The sequence below is a fragment of the Hypanus sabinus genome, chromosome 19 (genome assembly GCF_030144855.1).
Source record: "Hypanus sabinus isolate sHypSab1 chromosome 19, sHypSab1.hap1, whole genome shotgun sequence".
Taxonomy (NCBI): domain Eukaryota; kingdom Metazoa; phylum Chordata; class Chondrichthyes; order Myliobatiformes; family Dasyatidae; genus Hypanus; species Hypanus sabinus.
The window spans coordinates 65552600-65573778 of NC_082724.1; the positions used below are offsets into that span (position 1 = coordinate 65552600).

The window sequence follows — 21179 nt, forward strand, 5'->3', positions numbered from 1 at the left end:
CATCATATGGACTAACCTCCGTAGTATCTAAGACATCTTCAAGAAACGGTGCCTTAAGAAGGCAATGTCCATCATTAATGTCCCCTACCACCTAGGACATGGCCTCTTCTCAGCCTGAAGGCACACATTCAGCAATTCAGGAACAGCTTTTTTCCTTCCTGCCATCTGTTTTCTAAATGGACATTGCACTCAGGAACACTACCTCACTACTTATTATATTTGTTGTCCCCTACCTATTTTAACTGAACTATTTAATAGATGTAACTTAGTTTTTTCTCCATATTTATCATGTATTTTATTATACCGCCGCCATAAAGTTAACAAATTTCATGACATCTGCCTGTGATTTTAAACCTGATTCTGGTTATTCTGATGATTGTATAGAATGGTGGAACCAAATAGCCCACTTCTGCTCCTACTTATCCAATTCACCTCTGTTCATTCTGAAGGAGCACTTTATGCAAATTTAACTTTTTAAGTTAATAAAAGAAACTAAATGAATGAAAAAGTCAAAATTTGAAATAAAAAAAACAGGGGCAGCTGGAAACACTCAGAAGGTCATGCAGTGGAAGGAAGAACAGAATTAATGTAAACACAAGAGATTCTGCAGATGCTGGAAATCCAGAAAAGAGCAATACATACAAAATGCTGGCGGAACTCAGCCCAAAATGCCAACTGCATTTTCCTCTTCATAAATGTTATGAACCTGCTGAGTGTCTCCAGCATTTTGTGTTACAAGAGAGTTAATATTTCAGGATGAAGACAAAGGATCCTTGATCTGAAATATTGACTCTCTTCTCACAAATACTGTCTCACTTGTTGAATTTTGCTAGCATTTTCTGCTTGAAGATTTTCTGACTTTATTTCCAAGGTTAAATTTATAGTTAGATCATAAGGCACAAGAGCAGAACCAGGCCATTCTGCCCATTGATTCTGCTCTTCCATTGTTTATATTAATTCTCAGCGCCATTCTCCAGCCTTCTCCCCATATCCTTTGACACCCTTAAAATTAAGAACCTATCAGCCTCCACTATAGATATACCCAATGACTGGCCTTCACAGCTGTCCATGGCAATGAATTCCACATATTCGCCACCCTCTGGCTAAAGAAATTCTGGTCACTTAAACAAATATTTTGTTAGAATAAACATTCAATAATCTTTCATGGTTTTGTTTGTTGAGGCAATCTTTCAGGGTCAAAGGACGACTTGTTTCCACTGCAGTTCAATGTGCTCTCAGATGATTTTTATGATGTATCTGCAGAAATTCCCACAGGTGGAGTTTGACAAAGTGGACAAAGGGGGTTGTTTGTGACATGCATTCAGTGACAGTTTATTGGGTACACTGGACACTTATTTGTTAATGCAGATACTGTACCTAATCAGCCAATCATGGCAGCAACTCATTGCATGGTGAAGAGTTTCAGTTGTTCAGACCAAATTTCAGAATGGAGAAGAATTTTTATTTCCCTTATTTAGTGATACAGCGCAGAAAAGATCCTTCCGGCCTTATAAGCCATGCCACACCAGTAACCCCTGACAAAACCCAGTAGATCTTTGGACTGTGGGACGAAACTGGAGCACCTGGGGAAAATCCACTTATTCCACATAGACTTCTTACAGGTGGTACCGCAATTGGACTCCGAAATGCCCTGATATAGCATTATGCTAACTGCTATGTTACCCAATATGATCTCAGTGACTTTAGACTGTGGAATGATTGATGGCATCAAATAGAGTGGTTTGAATACCTCAGAAACTGCTCATCTCCTGGGATTTTCACAAACAACTGTCTCTGGAGTTTACAGAGAATGGAGTGAAAAACAAAAGACATCCAATGAGGGGAAGTTCTGTGAGCAAAAACACCTCCAGAGAGGTTACAGCAAAATGGTCAGACTGGTTCAAACTGACAGGAAAGCAACAATAACTCAAATAACTACACATTACACCAGTGGTGTGTAGGGCATTTCTGAATGAACAACACATAGAACCTTGAAGTTGATGGGCTACAGCAGCAGAAGACCACACTGGGTTCTTCGTCATCTTAAGTCTATCATCCCATAGGCAACTGTCCTGGGCCAGTTTTTCAAGTTGCCCACCTTGCATCTTCCCATCCCCAGAGTTGAGGTATTTGGAGCTTCTTTTGGCATTTCTGTAGCACAGGGTTTTTACAGGAGGGTTGCTAGCCCCATGCCCAACCCTTCTTTCGCAGCCAGGTTTGGAACCATCCACTGCAGAGTTGGGTTCCTCTCCTGTACCTAAAAAGTACCCACTGAGTGCATGCCCTTCCAATGCTCTTGTCAGAGATTCAAGTTGAAGTAACAGACTAAGACAACTTCGCTGCTCCAAAGAGTGCTATATGAGGTCATTTTTACCCTCACCCATTAGGCTCTATAATTAGTCAATCTATAGCTAGGAAAGTGAAGACTCCCTGTTAGACTGTTTGAGGTAACTTCTTGTTTATTCTGTCTTATTTCTCTTCTAATGTTTGCATATTTGTGCACTCGTAGTGCTACTGTGACACTGTAAATTTCATTTGCAATCAATAAAGTATCTATTTATCTGTCTTCTGAATGCTCATTTTCCATTTTCAGGTGAAACCAGCCAGAAATTCTTAGCAGTGCTGAGTACCTACTGAAAGACCTAGATAGTGTCTATATGGAGAGGATGTTTTCATTAGTGGTAGTGTCTAGGATTAGGACACAGCCCCAGAATAGAGGAACATCCCTTCAGGACAGAGATGAGAAGGGTGGTGAAACTATAAAATTCAGTGCCACAGATGGCTGTGGAGGCCAAGTCATCAGGTATATTGGAGTGCAATGGTAGCATAGCAGTTAGCACGATGCCATTACAGTGTGGGTTGGAGTTCAGAGTTCAATTACATCACCCATAAGGAATCTGTACCCTGTATGCAATGTGTAAGTTTTCTCCAGGTGCTCCAGTTTCCTCCCTCAGTCCAAAGACATACTGGGTAGGTTAATTGGTTATTGTAATTGTACTGTGATTAAGTTAGGGTTAATCGGATTTGTTGGGGGATACTGGAGCGGCATGTTTGGAAGGGCTTAATCTATGCCAGGGGTCGGCAACCCGTGGCTCCGGAGCCGCATGTGGCTCTTTCATCTCTGTGCTGCGGCTCCCCGTGGCTTTGGAAAATAAATGATGAGTATTTAATTAAAATGTATTTTATGTTAGTATGTTAGTTTTTGAAATGTAATTCTAAATTTGAAGATTATGTTGATCTTGTACAATCTAAATAAAACGTGATTTTGTCGCTATTAATATACGTCACCACTGCTAATGCCTGACACCCGCCAGTGCGCGATTTCTTTAATTTTTCGATCCAAGGCAGGCTAACTATGGAGAGTTCTAAAAAAAGAAAAGTGACTGAAGAAAACCGAACGTTTAATGATACGTGGGCAGATTCATTTGCTTTCACTGCTGACGAGATTGTTTTACCGGTATGCTTAACATGCAATGAGAAACTAGCAAACAACAAAAAGTCAAATGTCGCAAGACATTTCCAGAATAAACACGTAGCCTTTGCTCAAAAATATCCGGATGGAGATGAGAGGGAAAAAAGCCGTTTCAGAACTGATGCAGAAGGTTGATCTGAGCAAAAATCATTTCAAGAAGTGGATGAAGTCTGAAAAATCAACTACATATGCTAGTTTTGTTGCCGCTCAGGAAATAGTCAGGCACGGGAAGCAGTTTACAGATGGTGAATATATAAAAGAATCTTTTATTAAGACTTCAGAACATCTATTCACGGACTTTAAAAACAAGAGTGAAATTGTGCAGAAAATCAGGGATATGCCCCTCTCTGCAAAGACTGTCAAAGACAGAACCATAAAAATGGCAGAAGACATCACAAGACAGCAAATAAAAGACATCAATTCAGCTGTGGCCCCCTCGATTGCCTGTGACGAGTCTAAAGACAAAGGTGATATTGAACAAATAGCGCTGTTCTGCTGGTATGTAAACTCTGCCGGGCCACAGGAAGAAATGATTGAGTTGATACCTCTAAAAGGCCAGACACGGGGGGAGGACATCTGTGAGGCTGCCTTGAATTGTTTAAGAGCCAAAGGAATAAAGACCACCCACCAGGTGTCAGTAGCTACTGATGGGGCACCGTATGACAGGAGCGCACAAGGGATTTGTGGCTTTCCTGCAGAAGTCGCTGGACAGAAAGCTGCTGACTTTTCACTGCATCTTGCACCAAGAGGCATTGTGCGCTCAAACATTTCCTCCGGAATGCACAGAAGTAATGGATGTTGTCATTCAGATTGTCAATAAAATAATGGCAAAAAGTTTAAATCACCGTCAATTCCTTTTATTACTGGAAGAGCTGGAAAGCGCATATTCTGATCTCCTGCTGCACATCAAAGTCCGGTGGTTGTCCAGAGGGGAGGTGCTGAAACGCTTTGTCGCGTGTCTGGAAGAAGTGAAAACTTTCCTGGGCAGCAAAGGGCTCACCTATCTTGAGCTGAAACAGCCAGAGTGGCTGGAAAAGCTACACTTCATGGTGGACATGACAGCGCACCTGAACACGCTGAACACAGCTCATCAGGGGAAAGGACACACAGCCCTGCACATGTTGGAGGATGTTTTGGCATTCGAGCGCAAGTTGACAGTGCTTGCCAGAGATTTACAGAAAGGCACATTGTCTCACTTCCCCAATTTGAGAGAGTTCAAACAAGGTCACGACATGATAAATTCGGAGTATTTACATTCTGCAATCATCGCAATGCAAACATCATTTGGGAAACGCTTCTGTGAGTTCAGAGAGGCTGGCCGAACTAGCCGACAAAGACATATGGGTATCCAAGTATAGACACTTGACGGCAGACCTTGAAGATGTTACCCGTCAGAAGGCCGTTCTTGCTCAGAATCACAAATGGAGTGATATTGAAAACCTCCCCACACCGGACAAACTTGTGTTCGAAACATGGAATGCTATCCCCGACATTCATGTAAACATTAAAAAGTATGCGCTTGGAGTCCTGTCGATCTTTGGATCCACATATGTATGTGAGCAGGTGTTCTCCAACATGAACTTTATTAAAAACAAACATTGCGCACGCCTCACAGATGATGGCTTGCGATCCTGTGTAAAGATGAAGGTGACGTCATACAGCCTTGATGTGCAGACGCTGTGCGCTGAGGTCCAGGAGCAGAAATTCCATTAACCAAGTATGATAAATATTTTAATTGCCTATTATTTTACGTATATTCATATGTTTTCATTGTTCAGTGAAATAGTCCTTTCATTTTTCAGGTTGACAGCTGGCTGACGTTATTTTTGGTTTGCCTCTGGCGGACAATTTAAGTTTGGCGTTTTTCATAAATACAAGAATGACTCAAATAGACATTGAGTATTTTACTTAAAAGTAACCTTCAACCCAACGTCTTTTTTTCGGAGTTCTAAATGTTTATGTTGCATGCAGAAATGTAAGTTCGTTTTCTCTGCAGGAGTTCATCAATTTCATAAATGCAACACATTATAGTTTGTTTATACATAGCATAAAGGCAAAAAAACGTTGTATGCAGTGTTATTTCATTTTAAACGTCAAACAGGTTTTGTGGCTCCCAGTGTTTTCTTTTCTGTGGGAAAGGGGTCCAAATGGCTCTTTCAGTGGTAAAGGTTGCCGACCCCTGATCTAAGCTGTATTACTAAACATTCTTGAAGCATTTTCCGGTGTTTCAAAAACCTTTCACCTGCTTGAATTGAGAATAAAACAAATGTTCCAGGAATCTGGTGTCAGGCATGTGATAATATGACCAACTTACTGAAGGTGGCTGAACAGGATCACAGCGTCAATGCTTGGAGATGTTGGCTTAGAACAGGGGTGGGCAAACTTTTTGACTTGTGGGCTACAAAGGGTTCTAAAATTTGACAGGGGGGCCGGACCAGGAGCAGATGGACGGAGTGTTTTGGTAATACACCTCATAAGAGAAAATAAAATATCATGGGATATGTAGAAAACATGTGCTTTAATTTCAATTGAAAATGAACAAATGCATTACAACAAAATATCTGTCTTTTAAGTCCCATGGTATTTAGCTATTTATTGAAATGACTTTTAAAACACTGAAAATTAAATGAATAAAATACAGCTTTTTTTAATAGCAACAGTTATTATTTTAAAGCACTGAAAATTCTGTTATCCTTCAAGATATTATCAACATCACTCTCCTCCTGACTGTCTTTATTTCAAAAACGGTAGGAGATGCAGGTCTACTTGTCTTGCTCCTTCTTATTCAATTGTCCCCTGTGCCAAAACTCAACAACGACCAGCACAAAGACAGAACAGTGACAGCGCGCCAGTATGCGGAGCGCGTTATTTGATCTGGAGCGCATTTTTTATTTTGAGAACGTATGTGCACCTGCGCACTACTCATGTCCATCACTTAACAGAAATGACATGTAGCATGTAAGGCTTATTGAAAAAAATATTTTCAAATGCATTTTTTACATAACACAATGAAGAAACTTATTTTTAATTTCAGTGGGAACAGTGTTGTTGGTCTCCCTTTTTAGCCAGCGCATCAAAGTCTGGATTTAGTTTTGTTGTGGCGATTCTCAGGATGGATCTGAGGTGTTGGTCAGTTAACTTGGATCTGTGGCTGGTTTTGTTGATGTTCATGACGCTGAACGCCTGTTCACACAAATAGGTCGAGCCGAACAAAGAGTAAAGCGCAAATGTGGAGTAATACGCTGCACCTCAACAAAGGGCAATGTGTAGCGGTGTGCTACATGCAGTGCTAAAATTACGACACGGAGTCGGTAACTGCAGTCGAAGAAAAAAACTTTAATCGAAATCCCCAGCCTCACTTTTAAGCCTCCCTCAACCTGCCCCCCTGCGCAAAGGCTCCAAAGCTCTGTGCTCGGAAATCCCCACAGGCTATCTCCCTTATCCGGAACGCTGGTTAATTGTGAGCCGGTTCGGATGTGCCAGTAAATGGGTCGCCACAAATGTATATAGAGTGCGTCATTTATTGGGAAAATGCCAGAATTGCGGAGAAAAAACGTTAACAAGGTTTATTAATATAATTTCATCAAGTTCTGCGGGCCGGATTAAAAAGCTTAACGGGCTGCATATGGCCCGTGGGCCATAGTTTGCCCAAGCCTGGCTTAGAAGAACATGCTGACTACTAATCACTAATTAGTAGCACTGATCACTAATGCAGCAATAGATTTGGTAGAATTTTCAGAGGCAGCTTTGCTGGCATCTATGTCCTGATATGAGGCATTATGGGTTATCCGTAGGAGGGTGAAGAATCATTGTTACTTTTAGAGTAGGTGAGCAATATGTCTTACAAGGACACCAAGTAGAATGATTCTACATACTGGACTTTAAAAAGGTGACTTGATTGAAATTTGCGAGTATTTGGAGAAAGTTTGCTTTTACAGGCTGAAGAAGCTAGAGGTAGAGGACAGGTTGGGGGGTGGTTATGGTCAGAGAATAATCCATTTATTACAGAGGATAAATGGATTATGATGACTATGTGTGCAGGAACTGTGTCCATCTGCAGCTTCTGGCAGACCACACTGAGCGTCTGGAGCTGCGATTGGATTCATACTGGAGAATCCGTGATGCTGAGAAAGTCATGAATAGCACGTTCAGTGCGTTGGCCACACCGCAGGTAAAGGCTACACAGGCAGAAAGGGAAGGGGTGGCCACTAGACAGCGTAGCAGTAGGTAGGTAGTCCGTTGAGGTCATCTCCCTCCAAAACAAATATACTGCTTTGGATACTGTTGGGGGAGATGTCTCATCAGGGGAAGGCAGCAGCAGCCGAGTTCATTGCACCATAGGTGGCTCTGCGGCACAGGAGGGAAGGAAAAAGAGTGGGAGTGCTATAGTGATAGGGGATTCGATTGTAAGGGGAATAGACAGGCGTTTCTGTGGCCGCAAACTAGACTCCAGAATGTTGTGTTGCCTCTCTGGTGCAAGAGTCAAGGATGTCTCTGAGCGGCTGCAGGACATTCTGGAATGGGAGGGTGAACAGCCAGTGGTCGTGGTGCATATAGGTACCAATGATATAGGTAAAAAACAGGATGAGGTCCTACAAGGTGAATTTAGGGAGTTAGGAGATAAACTAAAAAGTAGGACCACAAAGGTAATAATCTCTGGATTACTACCAGTGCCATGTGCTAGTCAGAGTAGAAATAGGAGGATATTTCAGATGAATATGTGGCTTGAAAAATGGTGCAAGGGGGAGGGATTCAAATTTCTGGGGCGCTGGAACCAGTTCTGGGGGAGGTGGGACTGGTATAAACAGGACGGTCCGCACCTGGGCTGGACTGGAACCAATGTCCGAGGGGGAGCGTTTGCTACTGCTGTTCAGGAGGCTTTAAACTAATGTGGCAGGGGGATGGGAACAAGTGCAGAGAGACAGAGGGGTGTAAAATGAGAGTAGAAGCAAAAAGTAGTAATTATTAAAATTATTAAAAGTAGTAGTTATTAATGAATATGATATAGTTGGGATCACAGAGACATGGCTCCAGGGTGACCAAGGATGGGAGCTCAACATCCAGGGATATTCAATATTCAGGAGGGATAGACAGGAAAGAAAAGGAGGTGGGGTAGCATTGCTGGTTAGAAAGGAGATTAACGCAATAGAAAGGAAGGACATTAGCCCGGAGGATGTGGATTCAATATGGGTAGAGCTGCATAACACTAGGGGGCACAAAACACTGGTGGGAGTTGTGTACAGGCCACCTAACAGTAGTAGTGAGGTTGGGGATGGCATTAAACAGGAAATTAGAAATGCGTGCAATAGCAACAGTAGTTATAATGGGTGACTTCAATCTACATATAGATTGGGTGAACCAAAATGTTGAGGAACCAACTAGAGAGCAGGCCATTCTAGACTGAGTATTGAGCAATGAGGAAGGGTTAGTTAGCAATCTTGTTGTGCGAGGCCCCTTGGGTAAGAGTGACCATAATATGGTGGAATTCTTCATTAAGATGGAGAGTGACAATAGTTAATTCAGAAACAAAGGTTCTGAACTTAAAGAAGGGTAACTTTGAAGGTATGAGACATGTATTAGCTAAGATAGACTGGCAAAAGATACTTAAAAGGTTGACGGTGGATATGCAATTGCAAGCATTTAAAGATCGCATGGATGAACTACAACAATTGTTCATCCAAGTTTGGCAAAAGAATAAACCAGGGAAGGTAGTGCACCCGTGGCTGACAAGGGAAATTAGGGATAGTATCAAGTCCAAAGAAGAAACATATAAATTAACAACAAAAAGCGGCATACCTGAGGACTGGGAGAAATTCAGAGACCAGCAGAGGAGGACAAAGGGCTTAATTAGGAAAGGGAAAAAAGATTATGAGAGAAAGCTGGCAGGGAACATAAAAACTGACTGCAAAAGCTTTTATAGATACATGAAAAGAAAAAGATTGGTCAAGACAAATGCAGGTCCCTTACAGTCAGAAACAGGGGAATTGATCATAGGGAACAAGGACATGGCAGACCAATTGAATAACTACTTTGGTTCTGTCTTCACTAAGGAGGAGATAAATAATCTTCTAGAAATAGTAGGGGACCGAGGGTCTAGTGAGATGGAGGAACTGAGGGAAATGCATATTAGTAGGGAAGTGGTGTTAGGTAAATTGAAGGGATTAAAGGCAGATAAATCCCCAGGGCCAGATGGTCTGCATCCCAGAGTGCTTAAGGAAGCAGCCCAAGAAATAGTGGATGCATTAGTGATAATTTTTCAAAACTCCTTAGATTCTGGATTAGTTCCTGAGGATTGGAGGGTGGTTAATGTAACCCCACTTTTTAAAAAAGGAGGGAGAGAGAAACTGGGGAATTATAGACCAGTTAGTCTGACATCGGTGGTGGGGAAAATGCTAGAGTTGGTTATCAAAGATGTGATAACAGCACATTTGGAAAGAGGTGAAATCATCGGACAAAGTCGGCATGGATTTGTGAAAGGAAAATCATGTCTGACGAATCTTATAGAATTTTTTGAAGATGTAACTAGTAGAGTGGATAAGGGAGAGCCAGTGGATGTGGTATATTTAGATTTTCAAAAGGCTTTTGACAAGGTCCCACACAGGAGATTAGTGTGCAAACTTAAGACACACGGTATTGAGGGTATGGTATTGATGTGGATAGAGAATTAGTTGGCAGACAGGAAGCAAAGAGTGGGAGTAAACGGGACCTTTTCAGAATGGCAGGCAGTGACTAGTGGGGTATCGCAAGGCTCAGAGCTGGGACCCCAGTTGTTTACAATATATATTAATGATTTAGACGAGGGAATCAAATGCAGCATCTCCAAGTTTGCGGATGACACGAAGCTGGATGGCGGTGTTAGCTGTGAGGAGGATGCTAAGAGGATGCAGGGTGACTTGGATAGGTTAGGTGAGTGGGCAAATTCATGGCAGATGCAATTTAATGTGGATAAATGTGAGGTTATCCACTTTGGTTGCAAGAACAGGAAAACAGATTATTATCTGAACGGTGGCCGATTAGGAAAAGGGGAGATGCAACGAGACCTGGGTGTCATTGTACACCAGTCATTGAAGGTGGGCATGCAGGTACAGCAGGCGGTGAAAAAGGCAAATGGTATGTTGGCATTCACAGCAAAAGGATTTGAGTACAGGAGCAGGGAGGTTCTACTGCAGTTGTACAAGGCCTTGGTGAGACCACACCTAGAGTATTGTGTGCAGTTTGAGGAAAGACATTCTTGCCATAGAGGGAGTACAAAGAAGGTTCACCAGATTGATTCCTGGGATGGCAGGACTTTCATATGAAGAAAGACTAGATCAACTAGGCTTATACTCACTGGAATTTACAAGATTGAGGGGGGATCTTATTGAAACGTATAAAATTCTAAAGGGATTGGACAGGCTAGATGCAGGAAGATCGTTTCTGATGTTGGAGAAGTCCAGAACGAGGTGTCACAGTTTAAGGATAAAGGGGAAGCCTTTTAGGACCGAGATGAGGAAAAACTTCTTCACACAGAGAGTGGTGAATCTGTGGAATTCTCTGCCACAGGAAACAGTTGAGGCTGGTTCATTGGCTATATTTAAGAGGAAGTTAGATATGGCCCTTGTGGCTAAAGGGATCAGGGGGCATGGAGAGAAAGCAGGTACAGCGTTCTGAGTTGGATGATCAGCCATGATCATACTGAATGGCGGTGCAGGCTCAAAGGGCCGAATGGCCTACTCCTGCACCTATTTTCTATGTTTCTAGGACTGTAAATCATTGAAATTCTGAATATCAGAAGGGTAATTTTTGTGTGGGTACTGAACTAAAGTGTACCAAACAGGTCCAAAATTCAATGAAAGTGGTGTCGCAGGGCTGTTATAAGAGTTTTGGCACATTGGCCTTCATAAATCAAAAGTATTAAATCCAGGAGACAGGACCTTATGTTGAAGCTGTTTAAGACATTGGTGAGGCCTAATTTGGAATATTGTGTGCAGTATTGGTCACCAACCTACAGGAAAGATGTAAATAAGGCTGAAAGAGTACAGAGAAAATTTACAATGATGTTGCAGGGACTTGAGGACCTGAGATACAAGGAAAGATTGAATAGGTTATGACTTTATTCCTTGGTATGCAGAAGACTGAGGGAGATTTGATAGTGGTATACAGAAGTATTAAGGGCATAGACAGGGTAAATGAGAGGAGGCTTTTTCCACAGAGGTTGGGTGGGTCTACAACTAGAGGTCTTGGGTTAGGGGGTGAAGGGTGAAAAGTTTAAGGGAAATTTCTTCACTCAGAGGGTGGTGAGAGTGTGGAACAAGCTGCCAGCACAAGTGGTGCATGCGATTTCAATCTCAAAGTTTAAGAGAAACTTGGATAAGTACATATATGGTATGGGTATGGAGGGCTGTGGATCAGGTGCAGGTTGATGGGACTAGATGGTTTGGCACAGACTAGATGGGCTGAATGACCTGAGCAAATGTAAAGAAGGAAAAAGAATAAATAAACTTTAATGCTAATACTATCCACTCCAACATTGGCTGCTGTTCAAAAAGGCAAACTGCTGCAAGTTGATGCCTTATATAATCAAGCAGCAAACCTGAGTGAGCTAAGTCTTCTCACGCTTCAGATCTTTGATTGGCTGCTGCTCAAAATTATCCTCGACTACCTTTCAATGCAGCCTTAAACTCAGTGCAGGATATGTATCAGGTCCTAAGTACTACTGTTGGAGGAGGCATGAGGAGAAAATTGGAAGGAGGGGGTGTGAGAAAAATGAAAACTTTCAATCTTATCCATCTTCCTTCATTTTGCCTAAAACTGCAACATAGAAAAATGATTCTGCAAGATGGATAGCAAACCAGATAACATTGAGGCAATGAGTAAAAGCTTGGTTAAAATGTTTTAAAGACTGTGGTTAAAGCAACTAAGAGAGGACAAGGAGCACCTAAAGATAGCACAACCAATGAGAGAAATAACTAAACTGAGGGGACAGGAGATACCTTGTGATATTAAATGAATTTACGCTCAAAGAAACAAGATCATGCATGGAAAGGCTTTGAAAACATAGTTAAAATTTATTTTTAAAATTCAAATTTAAAATGCTGACGATCAACTAACATCCTTCTTAACAACATGCTTCCAACTATTTAATGCATTATTTAACAATGAAGTAAAGTTGCATAAGATTAAACAGTGTTCTAGTTACAAAGTAACTGAGTTTTTATCTCCAACCGAGGTCAATTCTAATCCAACTGTTAATGATTGATGAAAAATTGACCACCAGCAGAAAACAGATTGAGATTTCAAGTTGTCTGCATAGTTAGAATGAAAACCTATATAATAAAGGACTGACACAAGAAATTCTTCAGGTAACACACAAAATACTGGAGGAACTCAGCATGCCAGACAGCATCTATGGAAAAGAGTAAACAGTCGACGTTTCGGGCTGAGACACTTCATCAGGGCTCATTAAAACACTGCCCCTCCCCCCTCGATTTTAGAAAACATAGAAACTTAGAAACATAGAAAACATACAGCAGAATACAGGCCCTTCGGACCACGAAGCTGTTCTGAACATGTCCCTACCTTAGAACTACCTAGGCTTTACTCATAGCCCTTTATTTTTCTAAGCTCCATGTACCCATCCGGGAGTCTCTTAAAAGACCCTATCATTTCTGCCTCCACCACCGCCAGGCCATTCCATGCACTCACCACTCTCTACGTAAAAAACTTACCCCTGACATCTCTTCTGTACCTTCTTCCAAGCACCTTAAAACTATGCCCTCTCATGCTAGCCATTTCAGTCCCAGGGAAAAGCCTCTGAAAATCCATGCGATCAATGCCTCTCATTATCTTGTACACCTCTATCAAGTCACCTCTGTTCCTTCGTCACTCCAAGGAGAAAAGGAGTTCACTCAATCTATTTTCATAAGGCATGCTCCCCAATCCAGGTAACATCCTTGTCAATCTCCTCTGTACCCTTTCTATGGTTTCCACATCTTTCCTATAGTGAGGCAACCAGAATTGAGCACAGTACTCCAAGTGGGGTCTGACCAGAGTCCTATATAGCTGTAACATTACCTCTCGGCTCTTAAACTCAATCCCACGATTGATGAAGGCCAATGCACCATATGCCTTCTTAACCAGAGAGTCAACCTGCATAGCAACTTTGAGTGTCCTATGGACCCGGACCCCAAGATCCCTCTGATCCTCCACACTGCCAAGAGTCTTAACATTAATACTATATTCTGCCATCATATTTGGCCTACCAAAATGAACCACCTCACACTTATCTGGGTTGAACTCCATCTGCCACTTCTCAGCCCAGTTTTGCATCCTATCAATGTCCCGTTGTAACTTCTGACAGCCCTCCACACTATCCACAACACCCCCAACCTTTGTGTCATCAGCAAACTTATTAACCCATCCCTCCACTTCCTCATCCAGAACTTTTATAAAAATCACAAAGAGTAGGGGTCCCAGAACAGACCCCTGAGGGCACACCACTGGTCACAGACATCCATGAAGAATATGACCCATCTACAACCACTCTTTGCCTTCTGTGGGCAAGCCAGTTCTGGATCCACAAAGCAATGTCCCCTTGGGAGATCTTGCTTTCTCTGGTGGACCAAGCATAGGTATTCAGCAAAACGGTCTCCCAGTCTGCGTCGGGTCTCACCAATATATAAAAGACCACACCGGGAGCACCAGACGCTGTATACCACACCAGCTGACTCACAGGTGAAGTGTCGCCTCACCTGGAAGGACTGTCTGGGGCACTGAATGGTGGCGAGGGAGGAAGTGTAAGGGCAGGTGTAGCACTTGTTCCGCTTACAAGGATAAGTGCCAGGAGGGAGATCGGTGGGAAGGGATTGGGGGGGGGGGGGGAACGAGTGGACAAGGGAGCTGCATAGGGAGTGATCCCTGCGTAAAGCATAAAGGGGGGGGGGGAAGGAAAGATGTGCTTGGTAGTGGGATCCCGTTGGAGGTGGCAGAAGTTACGGAGAATTATACGTTGGATCTGGAAGCTGGTGGGGTGGTAAGTGAGGACAAGGGGAACCCTATCCTGAGTGGGGTGGTGGGCGGATGGGGTGAGAGCAGTTATGTGGGAAATGGGAGAGATGCGTTTGAGAGCAGAGTTGATGGTGGAAGAAGGGAAGCCCCTTTGTTTAAAAAAGGAAGACATCTCCTTCGTCCTGGAATGAAAAGCCTCATCCTGAGAGCAGCTGCAGTGGAGACGGAGGAATTGTGAGAAGGGGATAGCATTTTTGCAAGAGACAGGATGGGGAGAGGAATAGTCCAGGTAGCTGTGAGAGTCAGTAGGCTTATAGTAGATATCAGTAGATAGGCCGTCTCCAGAGACGGAGACAGAAAGATCAAGAAAGGGGAGGGAGGTGTCGGAAATGGACCAGGTAAATTTGAGGGCAGGGTGAAAGTTGGAGGCAGAGTTAATGAAGTCAACGAGCTCAGCATGCGTGCAGGAGGCAGCGCCAATGCAGCCATCAATGTAGCGAAGGAACAGAGTGGGACGGATACCGGTATAGACTTGGAACATGGACTGTTCCACAAAGCCAACAAAAAGGCAGGCATAACTGGGACCTATGTGGGTGCCCATGGCTACACCCTTGGTTTGGAGGAAGTGGGAGGAGCCAAAGAAGAAATCATTGAGAGTAAGAACTAATTCTGCTAGACGGAGGAGAGTGGTGGTAGAGGGGAATTGGTTAGGTCTGGAATCCAAAAAGATGCGAAGAGCTTTGAGACAGTCCTGGTGGGGGATGGAGGTATATAGGGACTGGACGTCCATGGTGAAAATAAGACAGTGGGGGCCAGGGAAATTAAAATCATTGAAAAAATTCAAAGCGTGGGAAGTGTCACGAATGTAGTTGGGAAGAGATTGAACAAGGGGGGAATAAGACAGTGTCCAGGTATGCAGAAATGAGTTCGATGGGGCAGGAGCAAACCCTGGACAGGCAGGTTTATGGATCTTGGGTAGGAGGTAGAAACGGGAAGTGCGGGGTGTGGGAACTATGAGGTTGGTGGCAGTGGATGGGAGATCCCCAGAGTTGATAAGGTTGAAGATGATATAGAAAACAAAGGCCTGGTGCTCCTTAGTGTAGTCATGATCAAGGGGTAAATAAGAGGAGGTATCAGAGAGTTGTCGTTTTGCCTCGGCCAGGTAGAGGTCAGTACGCCAGACAACAGCAGCTCCCCCCTTATCAACGGGTTTTATAGTGAGGTTGGGTTTGGTGCGGAGGGAGCGGAGAGCAGAGTGTTCGGAAGGAGTGAGGTTGGAACTGGAACAGGGTGTAGTGAAGTCGAGACGGTTATGTCCCGTCGGCAATTAGCAATAAAGAGATCCAGAGCAGGCAGAGGACCAGAGCGGGGTGTCCATGAAGAAGAGGAGGGTTGAAGACAGGAGAAGGGGTCATCGGTGGGGGTAGGAGAGCCCTTGCCAAAGAAATAAGCTCGGAGACAGAGCCGGCGGTAGAAGAGTTCAGCGTCATGGCGTACGCGTAACTCGCTGAGGTGTGGGCGAAGGGGCACAACCTGCCCTTGACAAAGTCATGCTGACTATTCCTAATCATATTATACCTCTCCAAATGTTCATAAATCCTGCCTCTCAGCATCTTTTCCATCAATTTACCAACCATTGAAGTAAGACTCATTGGTCTATAATTCTGACTACTTCCTAATCTTCGTTAAAAGGCATTAGCATGGCGAGAGCCGAGAGTTACCTCGTTAGGTCAATAATTTCAGTTTTCTCCGGGAAATGGCTTGTCGGTCTTGCTGTGACACCAAACGGATTAAATTTGGTAACGACGCGCAAGCGCTTGGTTCTGCTTGCTTACCTTCCTCTCAGGAAAAAGCAGAGCACTCAGATAGATACAACTGCAAGGCAGCCAGCCACTGAGCGGCCGGCCCAATAGCATTGTGGGCAGTTACCAATCCAATCTCCTCCTCTTCCTTTAACTCTTTCTACCCTGTTCCTTCTCCAAAAAGACATTTTCAATAAGCTACATTATTAGCTGTTTTAGATCATGTCCATCCACTCAAGTTGGAGAGGAAGTTCAAACGTATTTAGACTATAGTCATAAGTACAAAACTAGAAAGAAAGATACGCTGGTAGGTTGAACAAAAGTACAGTGGAAGATGGCTGCTGTTAATTCAGCAGAATCCATTGTGCTGACCTCTGTTTCTATCAAATTAATCATATACTGGATACCTAATCATTTAGAAAGTAATATATAATGTTGCAGATTCACACTAGGTTTATGAAAGAGAAATCTTGTTTGATCGAATTCTTGGAGTTTTTTGAGAATACACTCAGTCAATAAAGGGATCGAGTTTTTGAGAGAAAGAGCAGGGTAACAGGTCCTTTCGGCAACGAGCCCACGTAGCCCAATTACACCAATGCGACCAATTAACTGGACTCTTCAGAAATTGGGAGGAAACAGGAGCATTCCCTCTTATTACTAGTTGCGTACCCCTTATTCAAAATGCTCGGGGCCGGAAGTGTGTACTATATAATGAGATAGTTTGGGATTGGGCATAATTCTCGACTCTGAATTTGTGCTACCAGTCAGCAGTCTTTGTCTTCCACTTGTTCATCACTTAACAATAAAAATTATTGCATACCATTGATATAACTTGTGCAGCACACCAGCATTGGGAGAATCATGTGTTGATCTACAAACAACGGCAAGCTTTCAGTCTCCACCTGTGATGCCGTATTTTGATCAAAACACTGTATTTGTATTTTACTTTTTTTTAGGTTTTCTGTGAGTATAAGAACAATCAGCATTATAGACGTTCTGGTATTAGATTTTCATCAGCGACGACCTTCGCAAACTTATCAACACCTTATCTTTAAAAAATAATGCTATGCCTTTCCTTAAATTTCTGCAACCAGCCTGCTGAATATTCAGTTACCTTCAGTTTTCAGTTCATCGTAATATAGATCTTTGCTTGTTTCATGCCAAAAAACGGCATATGTTCACTCCAATGCTGATTAATGCAGTCTTTCAAAGCACATTCGAAATCTTAATTTTTTTGCTTTATGTAGTGTTTTTTCTATTTTTCATTAACTTCTGTTTATTATATATGTGAGGTCAATTCTCAGACTGTCTGTGATGTGCAGAGACCTGTGCATCGCCTGGTAACCTTCCCAACGCTTTATGGAATTTCCCATTTGTGATGTCATGTCAGTGCTGGAAAAAATTCAGATTTCAGAGGTTTTCAGATTTGAAATTTCAGATGGTTACTCAACTTTTATTATCATTATATAGGAGGCACAGGAGCCTGATAGCACACACTCAACATCCTAGGAACATAATTGGATGTCTTGATAATCCATGAACACCACCTCACACTTTCCCCTTCACCTGGATTTACCTATTACCCAGTAGCTAATACTCCTGCCTTCTTCTCTCCCCCCCCCCCACCACCACCCCACCCCGTCTGTTTATTCTATGGCTATATTAAGAGTGAAATAGTGGTTAGGGACAGTGTTAATACTCCTAGAGATCAGTAGGGCCACTGATTTCTTGAACCACAGGAAATGATTGTTCAGATAAGGGAAGCAAGTAGATTTAGAAGATAATCATAATAACAGGGAGTTGGCACTTGCAGCCTTACTAAGATGGGTAAATCTCCAGGGCCTGATCAAGTGCATTCTTGGACTTTGTTTCTAGAGGGGAAATTGCAGAGGCTCTTGTAGAGATATTTGCTTCTTCACTAGAAGATCACTACAAGTTCCTGAAGATTGGAAAGTGACCAATTTTGTTCTCATTTTTAAAAAGGAGTAGCAAAGAGAAGCTAGGAAACTACAGGCTGGTCAGCCTGACATCAGTAGTGGGGAAGTTACTGGAGGGAATTCTAAGGGACAGGACCTACCAGTCTTTTGATCACTGGTAGAATTGGTCCGCTGCTGGGGACAGGAGACTGCCTTTTAAATCGCTGGTGGAATTACTCTGCTGTTGTAGAGGGGAGAGGCTGCTGCTGTGCTGGAGAATGTTACTTGGCTTTTTCTGCATTTTGGATATGGACTTGGACTAAGGACTTTTTTCAATCATATGGTTTTTGCATTCTATTTTTCACCCAAGCTTTCTCATTATTGTGTTCAGGGGAGGGGGATTTGAGGGTTGATGTGACTGTTCTGGTTTTTGTTCCTTTTTTGTGCAGGGAGGGGGGATTTGAGGGGTTGATCATTGTCCTGCTGTTTGTTCTTAGTTTTGTGGCTATCTGGAGAAGAAGAATTTTGGAGTTGTATACTTTGATAATGTGGGTTTAGTACTTTTTTAAGGGATATAGGTGTTGGCACAACATCAGGGACTGAAGAGCCTGTACTGTGCTGTACTATTCTAGTGTTCTAGTGAACTTTTGATTAGGAGTCAACATGGCTATCTGTGAGGGAAGTCATGCTTGATGAACCTTCTAGAGGTTTTGAAGAGGTAACCAAAAAAGGTAGATGAGTGTAAGGCAATAATATTGAGAAATTAAACTTTAGCAAAGCCTTCAACAAGATCTTGCTTGTAGGTAGGAAGCAGAGGATAGTGGTGAAGATTCTGACTCAGAGTGGACGTCGGTGACTCCTGGTGTGCCACACGGGTTGGTGTTGGGACCCTTGTTATTTATGTAAATTATTTGATGCTAATGCACAAGGCTTGATTGGTGAGTTTGCCAATAACACAAAATTGGGTGTTAGGAAGGCTATCACAGATTACAAGGAGGATCTTCATCAGTCAGGGAAGTGAGCTAAATAGTGGCAAATGGTTTTCAAGTGTGAGGTGAAGCATTTTGGAAAGTCAAACCAGAATTCTCTCTAGTGTCTTGATTAACATTTAACCTTTAATTCACGTTACCAACCAATTACTTGATTCTGCTAGTTAAGCAGAAAGAAATGTCAAAGTCAAGTAAAAACCCACCATACAGATTTCCTTTCTCTCTTTTGCCAGAAATAAAGATGATGGCAAACTCCAATTCACCAATTCAAATGTGCAAGCCGTTAAATATGTACTCTCCAGTGCTGCCAGGCAAGATGGCAGTGTAACTGGCTTTCAAACCACACAGAAGTATACCAGAAATCCAATTTCCCCAGTAATAAAACTTTAGAAGATTTCACCAACACACACAAAATGCTGGTGGAACACAGCAGGCCAGGCAGCATCTCTAAGGAGAAGCACTGTTGATGTTTTGGGCTGAGACCCTTCGTCAGGACCAACTGAAAGGAAAGATAGTAAGAGATTTGAAAGTAGTGGGGGGAGGGGGAAATGCAAAATGATAGGAGAAGACTGGTGAGGGTGGGATGAAGCTAAGAGCTGGAAAGGTGATCGGCAAAAGTGATACAGAAATGGAGAAGGGAAAGGATCATGGGACAGGAGGCCTAGGGAGAAAGAAAGGGGTGGGGACAGAGCTCCAGAGGGAGATGGAGAACAGGCAGAGTGATGGGCAGAGAGAAAAAAAAACAACCAGATATGTCAGGAATGGGGTGAGGAGGGGCATTAATGGAAGTTGGAGAAGTCAACGTTCATGCCATCAGGTTGGAGGCTACCCAGCTGGTATATAAGGTGTTGTTCCTCCAACCTGAGTTTGGATTCATTTTGACAGTATAGAGGAGGCCATGGATAGACATATCAGAATGGGACGTGGAATTAAAATGTGTGGCCACTGGGAGATCCTGCTTTCTCTAGTGGACCGAGCGTAGGTGCTCAGCGAAAAGGTCTCCCAGTCTGCGTCAGATCTCACCAATATATAAAAGGCCGCACCGGACACAGTATACCACACCAGCCGATTCACAGGTGAAGTGTCGCCTCACCTGGAAGGACTGTCTGGGGCCCTGAATGGTGGTGAGGGAGGAAGTGTAAGGGCAGGTGTAGCACTTGTCTGCTTACAAGGAAGATTTCACCAGTGCAAAATCACATATATCCCCTTCAAAAGGCACATTCTTAACTGAAGATCTTTTCAAGTTTATTGTGATGTGCATAAATACCCAGGGTATAAAGGCCATGAGAATTAGCTTCCTGCTACAACGTCACAGTACATAACATACATGACAACTTCACATAAATTATAAATAAATCACATGGTAGAATAACTAAAATAAGCAAAACAACATTAGTGAGGAAAATATAGTCTGTGGTAGTGTTAGGGTTTTTCAGTTTGATTCAAGAACCTGATGGCAGAGGGGAAGAAGCTTTGTTGAACCTCGAGGTGTGGGTCTTCAGGCTCCTGTACCTTCTGTCTAATAGCAACAATGGGAAGAGGGCATGGCCTGGATAGTGGGGGTTTTAATGAGCAATGTCACCTTGCTGAGACGCTACATCTTGTAGATGTCCTTAATGTTGAGGAGATCTGTACCTGTGATAGAACTAGCTAAATCCACTACTATCTGTAGCCTCTTTTGTCCTATGCATTGGAATTCCTATATCAGGCAGTGATGTAATCGGTTGGCCCATATTTGAAAGTGCAGGGGTCAATAAGCTGGATGATAGAACATAGAAGAGTACAGCACAGGAACAAGCCATTCAGCTCACAATGTTGTGCCAAAACTGCTAAAAAGCAAATCAAAAACACCCAAACACTAAACCCTCCTACCTACATCATGCCCATATCCCTCTGTCCTCCTTATATCCATATGCCTATCCAAACATCTTGTAAAAGCTTCTAATGTATTTGCTTCTACCACCATACCACACAGTATTCCAGGCATCCATGATTCTCTGAGTGAAAAACTTAC

The 21179-nt window shown here is 42.9% G+C and overlaps 1 protein-coding gene across 2 annotated transcripts in view; it reads right to left on the minus strand.

Annotated features, from left to right (window-relative positions):
- The window catches only part of glyctk (glycerate kinase), a 59063-nt gene extending 42661 nt beyond the window's left edge, over positions 1–16402 (minus strand). Inside the window, exon 1 of one of the 2 annotated variants that reach the window (XM_059944566.1) lies at positions 16294–16402. The gene's annotated coding sequence lies outside the window, so the exon portion shown is untranslated. Of the gene's footprint in view, positions 1–16179 lie in introns of both variants that reach the window. The other variant, XM_059944565.1, reaches the window with a different exon arrangement.
- Between the last annotated feature and the right edge of the window lie 4777 nt (positions 16403–21179).